Source organism: Buteo buteo, chromosome 1 (assembly GCF_964188355.1).
Source record: "Buteo buteo chromosome 1, bButBut1.hap1.1, whole genome shotgun sequence".
Classification (NCBI taxonomy): Eukaryota; Metazoa; Chordata; class Aves; order Accipitriformes; family Accipitridae; genus Buteo; species Buteo buteo.
In genome coordinates, this window is record NC_134171.1 from 25,853,494 (window position 1) to 25,870,346 (window position 16,853).

Genomic DNA, 16,853 nt, shown 5'->3' on the forward strand with positions numbered 1-16,853 from the left:
TATGCAAAATAACATCTATTCATTTCCTTTTTTCTAATAGGACTTTTCTTTTTACTTCTCGTTACATTAAGTTGTAGAGAGCCAAGTTCTGTTCTTACATTGGCATAGATGAGAATGATTCAAATGAATACACTGAAGATAAAACTCATGTACTGCAATGAAAATAAGAGAAAAATCATGCATAGAAACTATTTTATTGATTTGGGGTAGCTTTTTTTTAGGAACATTACCCCCTAATGGCCACTTTCATATGCCTTCTAAACAATAAATGAATCATCTTTGTGAAGGAATTTTGTTCTCATTTGTCCAAGAAGATTTTTTAAAAATTAGTCAGACCCTCATTATAAAAATGAGTCAGAACCACATGAGTCAGATATGGAGATTTTATTGTTTTATTTACATACATATGCATTGGGTCCAGGGTGAAGATAATTGTATGTAATACAGAATCTTTAAGGCTTTAATAGACTGTTAATTTGATTTAAAGTTTCTGATCTGGCAAATAAGTGATGTACTGAGTACAATGAACTGAGTATGAGATGTTCATATTATCATTGCTTCTGTATTCTTAAAAGACAACAGATGTGTTTCTGATCTGTAGAGAATCTTCAGTATGTACGTTACTATCCTTTACACCCCAAGAAGGCTGGATAGAGCCATTACTATTCCTATACATTGTAGTCACAATTTTTCAGCTAAACTTTCCAGTTAAAAAAGTGAAGTCTAATTCTGACAACCACCATGATATTCCATAAATTCTTCTTACAGATGAGACTGCAAAGAACATTTCTGAAAAGTTCTGAATAAAAGTACTCTGAATAATGCATATGTAAAAACAATTTGACTCAAATATGGAGTATATATGGTATGAAGGATTTATTTAATTCAGAAAGCTCTCTTCTGATACAGTATTTTTCCCATAACCCATTAAATATTGAGTACTACCAAAATTAAGCAATGCTGTTTAAGTTAAAATAAGAAATGTCCTGCAAACCTGAAATGGCCTTTTTGTCATCTATTTATCTCAGAAGATGAGTAAGCCAGGTAGAAGCAAATACAGTATTCATTCTATAGAAAGACTCTTAATGGAGCTGTAGTGAATATAAATTTGTTAATATGTGTTGTGGTTTAACCCCATACAGCATGTATGGAATACCCCTTTGGCTAGTTCGGGTCAGCTGTCCTGGCTGTGCTCCCTCCCGGCTTCTTGTAGACTGGCTTGCTGGCAGAGCACGGGAAACTAAAAATCCTTAAATAGCATAAGTGCTATTTGGCAACAACTAAAACTTCAGGGTGTTATCAACACTATTGTCACACTAAATCCAAAACACAACCCTATACCAGCTACTAGGAAGAAAACTGACTCTATCCCAGCCGAAACCAGGACAGTATGATATTTTAAATGTAGCACTTTTGCAATGAAAGCAATGAAACCAAAGTAAAATGAACTGATTTTTTTTTGACAGTATGGTACAACAGAAGTACTAAGGATACAAAAAATCATAGGTATGAATTTATAAAATAAAATACACCCACTGCACAATTTATATTTGTCATGTTAGCAAATTAGCTCTACTTCGTGAGAGGCTGCATTGCCCCTTAAGTCTCTTCCATATCAGTTTTTATATTTTTCTGTTTTCAAGGCTGCATGGTGTTCACCCATCCTTTCTGCCCAGAAGGAATGGAGAAAATACTGGAAAATAACAGGAGGACTTTGTCGAGTAGTATGTGTGTCTATCGCTTTCTGATACATGCAGGCTTTCATCGTTGTTGGTAGTGCCCAAGGTCAGAATAGAAATTGCCCTACAGGATCACACTGGAGTTCAGCCTGATACAATAATAGCCTGTGGAATATGTTGAGTCCCAGATTCTACAGAAGGTTTCCAAAAACTCTGCAGTAAGCAGATGGGAAATATCTACTTTAGGACTATTGTGATGGCACATTTTAGTTTAGTTTCTGAGTTCAGGAGGCCCCTGTATGATCCGTCCACATGACCCCCAGGGATACCCTAAGCTTTAGACACTATTACCCTCAGGCAGTTGTGCGCGTGTGTGAACTAGCTGAATCATGTGCATGTGTGTGGCCTGACCTGCCAACTGACCTGAAAAACATGAGTTTTCCTTCTTGGGGACACGCTTCCCTCCACCACACAGCTGGAACAATTAGTACCTTTGAAAACTCTATCCTTCAGTCAAATTTAGTTAAAATTGGCTAAATTGTTTAAAGTCAGCCAGGATGAGAACTGGCAGACAGATGAAGCACACAGCCACGTAGGCCACATTTCCTTACAGAGTTAGGCAAAGAACGCACTCTATACCTCATTACTGCATCAAAATCATACTGCCACGCCTCAGCAATGATGTCGCGCGGCCTTAAATCAGTTTTATCCGTCGGAAGCACATCCAACTGTCACACAGCCTATTAAGCAGGAAAATTATTCTACCTCTGGATGGCAGAGGTCGCAGGTAAGGCGTTGCGTAACATGGCCTGCCAAGGCTGGAGCGTGTTTGCCCATTAGACGGCGAGTACCGGCTGCCCCAGCACCGCACGCTGCCGGGGTTCTGACAGGAGGTTAACGGCTGCCTGGCGTGTCACTGGAGATTTATTTCACTTAAATGGGGTAGTAGGAAGTTACGGAAATGCTTAGCTTTGTGCTTTTGGAAGTCGGGCAAGGGTACCCAGGGACAGGACGAGGCCTTTTACAGGGGTAATCAAGAAACCCCACAAAAGGGGAAACTACCTGCCCCGCCGGGAGGGGGAGCGCAGCGCCGGCGGGGCGGCAGCCTGAGGGGAGCCGCCACACGCAGCCACGCGCTGCCCCGGCCCTCGGGCGCGGGGAAGCCGCGGGCTGGCCGGCGGTGGCGCGCGCCTCCCGCCCTGGGGCAGGAGGCGGAGCCGGCGGCTCGAGGGGGTGGAGGCGTGGCGCGGCGCGGCGCCGCGCCCCGCCCCGCCGCTGGGTCCTCTTCCCCCGCCCCGCCCCTCCCCCCGCGTGCGCGGCCGGCCCTGGGGCCGGAGCCGCCCGAGCGCGGAGGGGAGGGGCCGGGAGCGGGGCCCATGGGGACCCGTTAGCGCCGGGGAGGGATCGCCCAGTGCCCACCGCCTTTCCCGGCAGAGCGGCAGCGCTGGCTGCCGCCGGGGCGGAGTGGGAGGGGAGCGGAGGGGACGGGGGTGCCGGGGCTTCCCTTGCGGTTTTTTTCTTTCCCCGCCCCCTCCCAAGCTCGCCGCCTTCCCGGACCTTGAGAGGTGAGAAGGGCGGTCGGGGCTTGGCAGCGAGAGGAGGGGGTCCGGGGCTGCCGGGAGGGGGAGGAGAAAGCGAGGAGGAGGAGGAGGAGGAGGGCGGCGGCGAGGGCTAGCGAGGGGCGGGCTTCCGCCCTCCCCTCCGCCGGGCTCTCGCCTGCCCGCCGGCTGTGGAGAGCGGCCGGCGTCCCCGGGGGGCGGGGGAGGGGTAACGGGGCTGGGGCGGGAGCCCGCGCCCCGCCGCGGTGGCAGCCCGGCCAGGCGGGGGCCCGGGGAGAGTGCTGGCACCCGCGCGGGGAGGCCTGATGGAGGACGGGACGGGACGGCGGCTGTGGTACGGGGCACGACGCCGACGCGCGTGGAGAGGCGGGGGCTTGTGTCCCGCCGGGCGGGGTATAGCCCCTGTGGCGGACTCGGTTCCAGGCGTTCAGAGCGAGGACCCGGTAAAAGTGCACTTAACGCACTAGGCTGTCACGATCCTAGTGTGAAATAGTGAAAAACTAATTCTTTTTTTTGAGGCTGGTCGAGCAGAGTAGAGCAGCGACTGCCAAATCACCAAAATGGGGAGTGGTGTTACCACACGGGAAAAAAAAAGAAGTGTTGAACATCAAACAACTGCTGTTTTACGTATTATTGGTTCATGTTTTTCCTTAAAGCCTTTTTGTGGCTTTGGGCTTTGAACTCACAGGTCTAGCTGTGTGAACGATGATGTAGCTTAGCAGTCCCGCTGAAGTCCAGCCATCTATGGCTCGTTATCAGGGTGTTTTAGCAGTAATGTCAGTTTTTATCCAGTAATGTTAGAACAGTAAAAAGGGAAGGCATGGTTTTGTTCATTTCTTTTACTTAGAAGTTAATTACGAAACTATAGAAACTGAACTCCAAATACAGACTTATTTTCAAGTAAGAACATCACTCAAGTCTTCTTACTAGCATGAATAGGAATAAAAATTTGAACCATTTGAAAAATGGTTATGTTGGTGTAGCTTTTGTATCTAGACAAACTCGTTGTATTGTGGGGATGGAGCCTTCTTAAAAACAGATCACAAGATGTCTTTTCATGAGCAGTTCATTAATTTTGTCAGAAACGATCTCTGATCTTTTCTCATGAAGGTATTTTTGCATGAGAATTTGCAGAGGCATATGTGGATGAATATTTTTTTTTAAAAAAAAGCTTTGTTCTTGAACTTCATAGGTGCGTTCCTGATAAAGAAGATTGCGTTCCCATCTTATGTTTTTCCTGTTTTCCACTTGCTGAACAATGCTAAGGAGCACAAAGCAGGATAGAACCAAAATAATAATAATAACAACCCTAATCTGAGTCAGTGTTTTCCTCTGCCATGCGTCAGCTTCATTGAACCCTTCCTCAAGTATGTCCTCTGGATGGGCAGGTCCACTACCAAAGCTAGCATATTTACTCCAGGGCAGTAGATTTTAACACATTATGTTTCACAGAAATGCAATGACTGCAAATTTAAAATAGGGAAGAATCTGAGTGAAGATGAAAAAAATCTTCCATTAGGCCATTGTGGTCAAACAGTAATTGCAAACTGTGACAAACAGTGACAATTCATATTGATGAACTTGTTCCAACTCTGGACTTTTGTATCACCAGTGCTTTTAAAAAGATTGTTCTTTGGTTGTGTTGATGTCTCATGTTTTTGTTGATGTAATTCAGTGTTTCATTATATGGTAAAGAAGATTACCTAATCGGATGTAACGTGATCCAATAATGGAAGTTTCTACAGCTTTTAAGAAATGACAATGTGATTTTACATTTCCCTTACAAAACTCTTACAATGGGAAAGTTTGCCTCCTGCCCTGTCAATTAAATTGCCTTTTATTAGAGCAATCTTACCAAGTAGAAGAATGCATTAATTACAAACTTAATTATCCACCGTTTGCTTTTTTTCATAAGAACAAAATCTTTCATTCAAAATTAGCAACAAAGCAACTGCTGGCCATAAATACATGTATTAATTGGCTGTATGGCCTTAAAAACCAATCACATAGGAGAGATGAGGTTACGTGCTCTAGATTGAAGAATGAGCTGATACTATTATTCAGACAGCTAGAAGAACAGAGAGCTTTTGCTAGGACTCAAGAAAAAAGGGACAGTTTATCATCTCTGGAAGAAAGGGTGGGCAATTTGGGAGGAGTACAGGGATCTTGTTAGGTCATACAGAGAGGAAATTAGAAAGGCAAAAGCTCAGCTAGAACTCAATCTGGCCACTGTTGTAAGGGACAACAAAAAATGTTTTTACAAATATGTTAACAGTAAAAAGAATCCCAAGGAGAATATCTGTCCTTTAATGGATACAGAAGGGAACATTGCCACCAGAGATGAGGAAAAGGCTGAGGTACTCAATGCCTTCTTTGCCTCAGCCTTTAATAGGGAGACCAGTTATCCTCAGGGTACTCCACCCCCTAAGCTGGAAGGTGAATGAAGAGCAGAATATACCCCCCTTAATCCAGGAGGAAATAGTTAGTGACCTACTATGCCATCTGGACACTGGGACCCGATGAGATCCATCCAAGAGTACTGAGAGAACTGGCAGAGGTCCTTGCCAAGCCACTCTCTATCATCTATCAGCGATCCTGGTCAACAGGGGAGGTCCCAGAGGACTGGAGGCTTGTCAGTGTGACTCCCATTTACAAGAAGGGTCGGAGGGAGGATCCGGGGAACTACAGGCCTGTCAGCCTGACCTCGGTACTGGGGAAGATTATGGAACAGTTTGTCTTGAGAGCACTCACATGGCAAGTCCGGGACAAGCAGGGGATTGGGCCCAGTCAGCATGGGTTTACGAAAGGCAGGTCCTGCTTGACCAACCTGATCTCCTTCTATGACCAGGTGACCTGCCTAGTGGATGAGGGAAAGGCTGTGGATGTTATCTTCCTTGACTTCAGCAAGGCCTTTGACACTGTCTCTCATGGCATACTCCTTGAGAAGCTGGCGTCTCATGGCTTGGACAAGTGTACTCTTCGCTGGGTGAAAAACTGGCTGGATGGACGAGCCCAGAGAGTTGTGGTGAATGGGGTGAAATCCAGTTGGCGGCGGGTCACAAGTGGTGTTCCTCAGGGCTCGGTGTTGGGGTCGGTTCTGTTTAATATCTTTATCAATGATTTGGATGAGGGTATTGAGTGCATCCTCAGCAAGTTTGCAGATGACACCAAGTTGGGAGGCAGGGTTGATCTGCTTGAGGGCAGGGAGGCTCTGCAGAGAGATCTGGACAGGCTGGATCGATGGGCTGAGGCCAATCATATGAGGTTCAACAAGGCCAAGTGCCGGGTCCTGCACTTGGGTCACAACGACCCCATGCAGCGCTACAGGCTTGGGGAAGAGTGGCTGGAAAGCTGCCCGGCAGAGAAAGACCTGGGCGTGCTGGCTGACAGCCGGCTGAACACGAGCCAGCAGTGTGCCCAGGTGGCCAAGGCGGCCAACGGCATCCTGGCCTGTATCAGAAATAGTGTGGCCAGCAGGAGCAGGGAGGTGGTTATTCCCCTGTACTGGGCACTGGTGAGGCCGCCCCTCGAGTGCTGTGTTCAGTTTTGGGCCCCTCACTGCAGGAAAGACATGGAGGCGCTGGAGTGTGTCCAGAGAAGGGCAACGGAGCTGGTGAGGGGCCTGGAGCACAAGTCTTATGAGGAGCGGCTGAGGGAACTGGGGCTGTTTAGTCTGGAGAAGAGGAGGCTGAGGGGAGACCTTATCGTTCTCTACAACTACCTGAAGGGGGGTTATAGTGAGGTGGGTGCTGGTCTCTTCTGTCAGGTGGCTGGAGATAGGACGAGAGGAAATGGCCTCAAGTTGCGGCAAGGGAGATTTAGGCTGGATATTAGGAAAAAATTCTTTACTGAGAGGGTTGTCAGACATTGGAATCGGCTGCCCAGGGAAGTGGTTGAGTCACCATCCCTGGAGGTATTCAAAAAGCACATAGACAAGGCACTCCAGAACATGGTTTAGTGGGCATGGATGATGGTTGGACTCAATGATCTTGAAGGTCTTTTCCAACCTAAATGATTCTGTGATTCTATGATTCTAAGATTCTTGCAGCTAGTAAAAAAGATCAGACCATGAGAGGTCAAATATTAGGTATCACATTATACATGGAGGTATCTTACAGGGCTATGTTTTCTTTCAGTTTTAAGTGCATATAGTCAATTTGTTTGGTGCCAAGCCAAAAGTAGACACATACACATTCAGCAGGCTAGGTTTTTTGAGTAGAGGTCTTACTTTAAGTGGAAAATTTTTAGTGGCCTGTAAACAGGAAAGGGTTGAGAACCACTGTAACAGTAAGTGTGAATTTTTATACAGCTGCTCCATTTGTTGAAGCATGTTTAGTGGTGGTACTTGGCTTTATTTACCCATAGAGTCAATGTTACTCTTTGGCAACAGTGTTTAAGTGCTTCATGTGGCAGAGCGATTCTTCACTGCTCTTCCCTCCACGGAATTACAGCAAGGTGAAGATAGGGGTGAAAATACACTAAGGTTATTTAAAAAACAAACAAACAAACAAAAAACAGAAAAAAAAAAAGATACTGTCTTGTAACCCCATGTTTCTTGAGAGTTTATGTATTCAACTTTCATGTTAATCTCCCCTCTTTCTTTGGAATCTTTGTTGATGCGTATGTAACTTGAAGTTGTGGAAGGAACTAAGTTGGCAGTTATGCAGTGACACACTTTTATTGCCTTCCTCTCAGAAAGTTTAGGAATCACAGGACAAATGTAAGGAGGTTCTTTCTGAATGGAGCAGGCAATCTGCTTTCAAGTTTGTTTTGTTTTGTTTTTTTTTCACCCCCCCAATGGCTGGTTCTTACTTGTTTGCATTGTTATTTTTCTGCCTCTAGATTTTTTTCTGCTACCTCACATTTTTGGAAAGAGGAAGACAAATGGAACTACACGATTCCTTGAACACCTAGAGATCATTCCAGTGTTTTAGGTAATTATTGTATTTACTCAATTATAACAGTAAGTTATGCTACAAGGAACATGATTTTAGCCCACAAAGGTGCTGGGTCTTCCTTACACCTGAAATTTAATCTTTTTTGTGTTATGCATCTTGTGAGGGCTTCCTTCTGGTAAGCATACACAAGCAGGAATTGACTTTGCTTTTGTGGACTCCACATCCTAGTGTTTGGAATTTTTTTATGTGATTTCATCACTTCTGCTCTATAACAAAGCGTGTTTTATAGAAGACTGCCAGTATTACTATAAACTTCAATTTTAATCTTTTCAGAATGCATGAGAAACCTCTAACTTTGAATCTTTTAATCGTTATAGGAAAACCAGGAAAAGTTGATACTGAATCTTTAAGAGAAAATACTGCTTTAGAGAAATGCTTATGAATAGAGGCCCACCAACTGCACAGTCAAATCTCATTACTCCAGTAATACTGACTGGCTTTCACTTTCTTTCATTTTTTTAGCAGTAAGGTAGTAAGACTGTTCTAAGCTAAAGTAATTTTCAAAGGGAACAGCTTTGACATTTACACAAAGCAAAGGGATAAAAGAATGTTGAAAACATGAATACATGCAAGAATCCAGCTTTATGCGAACTCTCTGTAAAGTAAAATACTGCTGAAAAAATAGTGGTGAGGGTGAGAAAAGCAGTCCAATTAGTTGAGGAATACTAGGTTTTGCCAAAATGAAAAAATCTGCTTTCTTGACTGCAAGATCTCTCTGTTTTGGGAATGTTGATAAAGAAACATACTCCTTTATTGTCTAGAATTTATTCATGTCATGATCAAATACAGAAGAGAGATGGTCTTTCTCACTGTTCATGTCATCATCTGTCACATCACTGGCAATCTACTGCATACATAACATTTTTAACAGTAGATGCTTTAATTTGTTCTGTTGTGTATTTTTCTACCTCTGGTTCTTGATAAACTTTTTGGCTTATTATATTGTACTATTAATTTTATTTTGGGGGGCTGTAACCTTTGACTAGCTTTCCAGGAGCAAGAAGTCTACAGGAATGTTACAGTTCTACGTGCTGGAATAACAGGAAGTCTGTTTCAAATAAATTTAGCCCAGAGTGATAGCTGAGCACCCCCTGCAGTGTCCTTCATGGCTTCATCTGCTGAGACAGTTCTAGCCTAGAAGTACGCAACTCTTGAGAAAATTTTCTTTAAGGGTGATGACACAGTACTTGAGAATTCTGGGTGTAGTTATTACAAGGTCTTGCTTTTCTTTGGGCATTTTCTCTGTGTGGCCATCATATTCATGAGTTGAGAGTCGTGAGTTTGGGAAGTTTAGAGTTTGAGTCTGTTGCCATCCTCTCATTTCTTTAGTGCTCCTTATTAAACTGTTGGGAGACATTTCAGTATTCTTATTTTCTTTTGTACAGATTAATTATAAATGTCTTTCATATTTCAAATATTTACTTCTCGCCCCATTGGTGCACTAAAAAAAGCTAATGTGTTTTTAGTTAGTATAGTGAGTATTTGGGCTAAATGAAATTCATCCTTAACTTCTTATACTTAGAAACATGTATCAAAATAGCACTTTAGTATTCCTATTTCTCTGGTCCCAAAGAAGAAGATGCTTGTAAGACACCTAAGGAGCTTGTTTCAAGTTTATGGTTGCCAAAGCGGTACAGGCTTTGGCAAGTAATTGGCTGTCAGACCACTGGCACTGGCTAGGTAATAATCGGTACCAACAGCAGGGGAGTATTTGGTGTTATATTAGTCTACTGTGTGTTTTCCTTCAATGCAGGCTTATATAACACCAAAACAAGAACCTGTTTCTCACTCTACATTGCTCTTGTCAATACCAAATATTTATACTGCATAGCATAGAATGATGCTTTTGGTACCTGATGCTGCAAACTTAGTGCCCAGATGGAGGTTGGGAGGCACTTGCTTAAGCTTGATGTCTTCCTCTGTGTTTACTCAGGTCTGATAAATTAAAAGCATAGGGATATAAAGAACATGAGAATGAAACTCAAACAAGTGTCAGTCAGTCTTCCTTTAGGTGTGTTGAGATTCAGCTCTGTCTACAAAGATACTGACACTGTTTTATTTATCCTCTCCCTTGTCTGTTTAGAAGCCTTTCCCAGACAACCTGTTAGCCCAACAGCAATAATAATCGGAAAATGATTATCATTGAGTCACGTACGTATGGCATCAAGCAATTGGGGAAACCAGTCCTTCTCGACTGCCATATTTTCTGGGAAATAATAGGCTTTATTTAGTTTCTGGTCATAAAGGACTGATCTCCAGTCAGGCTTTTTTCCCTTTTTCTATTTCTTTCCTCTTCGGTCAATCTATGTCCTTGTCGGTATCTTCCACCACAGATGACATCAACACTTTTCTGAGCTTTAAAAATTATTAGAACTGCTAAGGTTCCCCAGAAGTTACTTTGAGAACAGACTTTTTGTTTTCACTATTTTGCAGTAGTTCAAAATGTGGTAGCTCCACTTAGTAAAATATCCAGCCTCCTCTGGAATGTCAGAATTTTTAGACTTGGCCTGCACCTTTTGCTCTAGTGGTCAGTGAAGTTAAAAAGAATTTGAAACAAATGTCAAAATGTACTCCAAAGACAAGGAACTGAAAAGGTGGATAACTATGGGAGAAATCCTTATTCCCGTCTTACTGCAAAGTAGAATGACTAATTATCAAGCAAAGCTACTGATTAATAATTATGTCTTATGGACTATGCTGGCATTTTTTCAGAGGATGAATTTCTGTAAAGTTAAGAGGGGTATTGATTTCAATCTGTTCAGAGGAATACTTTGCCAATTAATTACCTCTTCTGGCAATTGTAAGTGCAACTACTGTTAAAAATTCTGATGTCTTCCATAACAACAGGATATACTTTGAAGAAGAATTTTTGATTAGTAACTTGCATTATTCCAAGGGCATCTATCAGATTTTCGGAATTAATGGACAACTGTTTATTAAATTGTACAAGATGCTTCTGTAAAACAGTGAAATTTAAGGTAGAGCACTGGCTTAATTTCTTCGGAAATGTGTCTGGATGGAGTTGTCCCACTGCCTTAGCTGATACTTTTGTCAAAATAGTCAATATATGTTGTATTGACTCTATTGAAAATAATTTAACTTAATTTAAAAATTAGTAAGAATTTAACCAACTTGCTTAAAATTTGCAATGCTTTCCAATTTAAGAAATTGCCATTTAAATCAACATTCTACTTTTATTTTGTGAAAACTCCTGTGGCCCTGTATTACACATTCAGTAGCGGTGGTGGTTCTTGAAAGAGTATATCAATTGTTCTAGGCATCTTTTTAGATATAGAATCTAAGTGCTTTCCTACTTCAGGCATAAATACCTTTTAATTTTGAGAAATGTCACCACTTAGTTTCAAAAAGCCACAGCTTGCCCAAGTGTTTTGCATAATTACAGCTTTTTAAGCCTTTGAAAAACATCTTGAAAATGTAAGGTGTTTCTCATGCCTACACTTACTGGATTTTATATGGGAGAGAGGAGGAGCAGAATGTGTCTTACCTAAAAAGAATGAAAGCCTAAGTAACTAACAAGAGTGCTGTGCACAACTTCATGTTTTCAGACCTGTTTCTGATAGTCTTTCCTTAATTATTTCCTGTGGGTTGCAGTTGAAGACTTTTCAGCTATATAACAATAAAGCAATTCTCACCTTGGCAAAGTGTTACACCAGTAGCATTGGAAAGGACAACATTAAATGAAAAATTAATTCATTTTGTGAAACACTGGGTATTATAAGGCCAGAACTGTGATTATTTCTTTCATCACTCTTTGTTTTGTGATTGTAGTATTCTGTGCTTGGTTAAAAAGTAATCCCTCCCCTCCAATCTCAGTTACTTAAACCCATAAGAAGAGAGGCTCTGCAGGAAACACTTTCTTTACTAACTGGTGTCTGAGGTACAACTTTCTTTTGAAATGCCATATTAATAGCAATTACCAAAAAAAAAAAGAGAAAAAAAAGACAGTCTTTTGAAAAGCTAAACACAAAACATAAAAATAGTCCAACTTTGCAGTTGTAAGTTTTCAGTTGCGTGAAATGTTTCTATTTTTGAACTATTTCTGCTGTTACTGCTTCCTGCTAGGTTCCCTGAAGTTCTTTCTCTTTACCTTTTTCAATCAGTTTAATTAATAGGCAATATATTTTAAAAGCCTTACTTAGATGGAGCAGAATGTATTTCCTATTTTTTCTTCCATGTTCCACGCAGTTTTTTCAAAGTGAGAGTATGTGGTAGTATGATCCGCTTATGCTTTTGTAACCCTTTCATGCACAGTGTTGCTTATTGGTGGCCATATTCTTAACTGCAGGAACTGTTTACTCATAACATTTTTTAATACTGACTTTGAAGGGGAAGATCTTGCAGCCTATTGAGCTATAAGCAGTTTCACTTTCTAAGCACTCCTTTATTTTTTTTCTGGCACTTTTGTATCAATTTTCTGTATATGTTGTTCATAAAAGGGAAAGAGCAATGAAGGAAGAAAAAGACAGAAAAGAAAAACTTGTGGTCAGGTCTTTATGCCATCCTGCTCTCAAAAATTTCTTTCGAAGTATGTTAAGCTATCATGCAATCATAGCTATTCAGAACCAAAAAAAGGAGAGAACTACATTATCTCAAATCTCTTTTACGTTACTTTTTAAATGCTGGTGGTTTTTTTTTCTTATGCGTCTTCCATCTCTTCAACCTCCCCTCCTTTCTCCAATATGTTATTAAGCTGTAAGAGGAAATACTGATAACATCTTGATATGGGCTATATATGCATGATAATGATATAATCTGTCTAGTACAGATTTGAGTTGATTTGTGTGGAAATAGTATCATTCATTATTAAAAAAAAAAGTGCAAACCATTCTTATGCTTACAGAACTTGTCAAAGTAAAGCTAAAGTATACCCATAGAACAGATGCAATATTCACAGTACCTGACTATGTAGTATGGTACATATTCATAGTGTACAATAAGACAAGAATCAAGTCCAGAGAGGTTTACTAACCTGAACTGTAAAGAATACAAATAGTAATATGGCTGATTTACACACTACTTGCAAACATTTAATTAATTTGGTATGTGGTGAGGAGACAGAAGAAGCTCACAGGAAGGTGAGGTTTTTGCCAGTGGTTTTGGTGATTGGATTGTTGGCAAGCAAGTTCTTACTTGTTACCAGAGTAGACATTTTATGTTGACTTTTGCACAAATAAGCTATTAGCCTGACAGTTGTCTTCCAGATAAGTAAAGCATTCTACATTGATTATTCATTATATCCATATGCTTTTTTTCTGGTAGATATTATAAAATATATTCTAATATTCTAAAAATAAGTATTTTCAAATATTAAATAATCACTTGGTCCTTGCCAAAGATGAAATCAAAAGTTTAAATCTTGCTCTTCTGAATGCAGTAAGAGAAATGGTATTTTGGATGTAAATGTAATCACAAGCTTGTGCATTCACTATAATTAAAGCATTAAGAAAGTAGAGCATTTAATTATGTTATCATAACTTGATAAGGCTTGGCAAGATCTTCACCAAGAACCATAGCATTTTAAACTTGGAAATATTTGCCAAGGAAATAAAAGTAATTAACTAAAATTAATCCATGAGTTTATAAACATGTGGGCAGATCAAGTGATAAGTAATAGAACTTCACTCTTTAGTACCTCCTGTCACTTCTTAATAGATACTTTTTTCATTAACAAATAAAAATTTAATTGCACCTTTTCATAAGAAATTGACTGATGTTTTGACCAAAGAACAATTGTACTTAAAACAGATTAAGTGATAGTTTCAGTAAATAGTCAAACATTATTGTTTGAAAACTTAAAAGCTCAATGAATGAGAAATATATTTTATAAATACTGAAAGCTAAATTAGGAATTCTTAGAACTTTGTGCTAATGGGGAGGATAGATGGGCAAATGATTGCAGACCATCTAAATTTGATGAGATCCACATGCAGTAACACGACATGTTAGTTTTGTATTTCCCGTAAGATTTAGCCAGAGTTGGTAGGAGAGAAAGAAAAAAACACGTAAGCAAATAATGAAAGTTTTTTCCTAATTACACCGCCGCCTTCTGGCAGTTTAGCCATCTGGGTTCAAGAGTTTTCTTGGTTTTGAGCATGCTACTTCAGTAGTGGACCTGAGGCCCCTGGGAGTGCCAACAGTTTGGATTAGTATCCTGTGTTCCTCCTGGCAGTTTGTTTATTTTGCTGTTGTCTACTTCTCACTCTCTCTGCAGAACAGGAAACATTTTAGGATTCCTGTAAAAACAGGGGTGAGGCAGCTAAGATGGGGATCAGTATGCCTCTTAGGACAGCTGAATGGTTAACTCTGCAACTACTTTAATGATTTAAAGGTTTAATAGGTGGTCTAGATTTCTATCACTGTTGCCTTCTTTCTCAAGGTCATTTCAGTTTTACACAATTGTGGAAGGAACTCATAGTTGTGTTTGAACAGTCAGTTGGATATTGTGATGATTTCTGTTCCACTTTGTTTCCAAATCCTGAGCTTAGGCGATAAAGAGCCACTCAAGCTAAGGCAGTTGTGCATACTCAGAAGCAAAAGATAGGCAACCTGTGAGTCTGTAAGTTCCCCAGACGAGTTGGCTTTATGTCTTTTGGTTTATCAGTTCCTCCCTAATAACATTCTGTCTACTGGCCAATTTCAGTCCAACTCTGACAGAATGGAGCCCTTATTGTGTTTAAATTCCTGAAAGGTTTTGAAAATATGGGTAGATAGGGAAGGCCAAATAAGTAATACTACTTGACCTGCCAGCTAAGGAGCCTGTCTGCTTCTGGGTCTGAATATGACAAAGGATTTGCTTGTCTTGCCTGTCCTGGTACTTAGTAGGGAGGGATATTGCATGCATGTGGGTGAGGGAGACTATGTGAGATGAAGCATGCAGGAGAACTGGAGTTACTGTTAGAAGAGCTTGTAAAATAAATCGTAGTAGGGAACCTGAGATTACTTCTGCATGACACTGCAGACACAGAATGGAGAACCTAAGAAACCAGTTTTCTGATTATATTTAGGAATACATGGTGACTTGATACATAGTTTAATCTAAGATTTAATAGTGTCCAAATACAGAATTAAAGGATATTTTTCCTTATGTGCCTCAAATACATATTATTTTAAGCAACATTGACCCAAGGCAGAGGATTAGTTTTGTTTTAGAGTGGAGGGGATAATTAAATGTAGTGTGATTTGTTCTGCATGTTTTTTCCCTAATAATAATTCCTTGAGCCAAATCACTGGTAAAATCAATGGAAACCTTTAATTAACATCTCTAATTTAATCATGTTGCTTTTGCAACTTTGTGAAGCTTATTGTAACATGAAAAACCTATCAAGATATTATGCTTGTAATTAAAGCAAGTAATACAAGGCATTTTACTGTGTATTTATAAACAAATATATGTATGATCCAATTTAAACATCTCTGGGACTATTTGATTATGAATACTGCTCTCTGGTATTGATCTCTCATTTCAGTGCTTGATTTCAGATTTACGGTTACTGCTGTAAATGTCACTTGTTATGGAGAAATAAGATGAAAGAGTTGGGTTTTCTACTCTATAAGATAATACTTTCCAGTAATGTATATTTGTCAGCTACTAGTGTGTCTAATTATAAACAGGATTTTTAGTAGTGATGGGTGATGATTCATCTCACAAGTCCTTAATCGGAATATGAACACTTAAATGCTCTTTTAAAAATCTTTACTATAATACATGCATTTCGTAAGAAATTGTGGTAATTTCTCTGTGTGGCATTTCTTGTGTAGTCATTGCTTCATCTGTGTTCGATGAACTGTATAAGGAACAATCAGCACTGGCAAGCTGAATTGGAAAAATACTCTTCTGTACCCTACTGTTGTATTAAAGTAAATGATATATATTTAGAGCTGGCATAGAAAATCTTAATACCATAGTGGAGGGGTAAGAATGTGTGCACATATGGTATCCTTTTGATAATGTTCTAACAAAATGCTTCTGAAGTATTTCTTTAAAAAGTAAGGCACTTATTTTGTTTATATCTACAAAAGATGAAAGAAATATTTCATTTAGCAGGGGGATGAGAATAACCTGTTACGGAGCAACGTTTCCATTCAGTAATGTGGAACTGATGCATTGAATTCCTCATCTCCTGTGCACCTAGTTACCATGCTTGGCAGTCATCTTGCGTACTTGTAAAGATCATAACCACAAACTGGCAGTAGATCAAAATGTTTTCTTTTTTATCTGTCTAACCTTGAGCTTACCAAAATGGTTTATTTCTATCCAGCTGCTGGCATGAAGGCACTTAATCCATTTGAGTGCACAAATAGAATTAGGATGCTGATTTGACAGGTTATGTTGCTTTCATATTACTTGTATGATAAATGCAGATTGTTATTAGTTGAAAGAATTCTTTACTTGTCACACCAGCCATTCCTGTAAAGTCCGTTTAAGGAAGGGACATAAGTCTATGGAATAAGTAGCTTATGGTCAACTAGATACTTGATTTCTCTTCTGCCACCTTACAAGCAGATCAGCATTTCACAGAATCACAGAATGGTTGAGATTGGAAGGGAGCTCTGGAGGTCATCTCATCCAACCCCCCTTGCTGAGGCAGGGTCACCAAAAGCAGGTTGCCCAGGACCATGTCCAAGCAGCTTTTTAA

General features: G+C 40.5%; 1 protein-coding gene across 4 annotated transcripts in view; it reads left to right on the plus strand.

The window, feature by feature from the left end:
* Positions 1-3,046: 3,046 nt before the first annotated feature.
* Positions 3,047-16,853, plus strand: part of KLHL5 (kelch like family member 5) — a 65,705-nt gene continuing 51,898 nt past the window's right edge. For all 4 annotated transcript variants that reach the window (XM_075024525.1, XM_075024534.1, XM_075024508.1 and 1 more), the window contains exons 1-2: positions 3,047-3,244; positions 8,081-8,172. The gene's annotated coding sequence lies outside the window, so the exon portion shown is untranslated. The remainder of the gene's footprint in view (positions 3,245-8,080; positions 8,173-16,853) is intronic.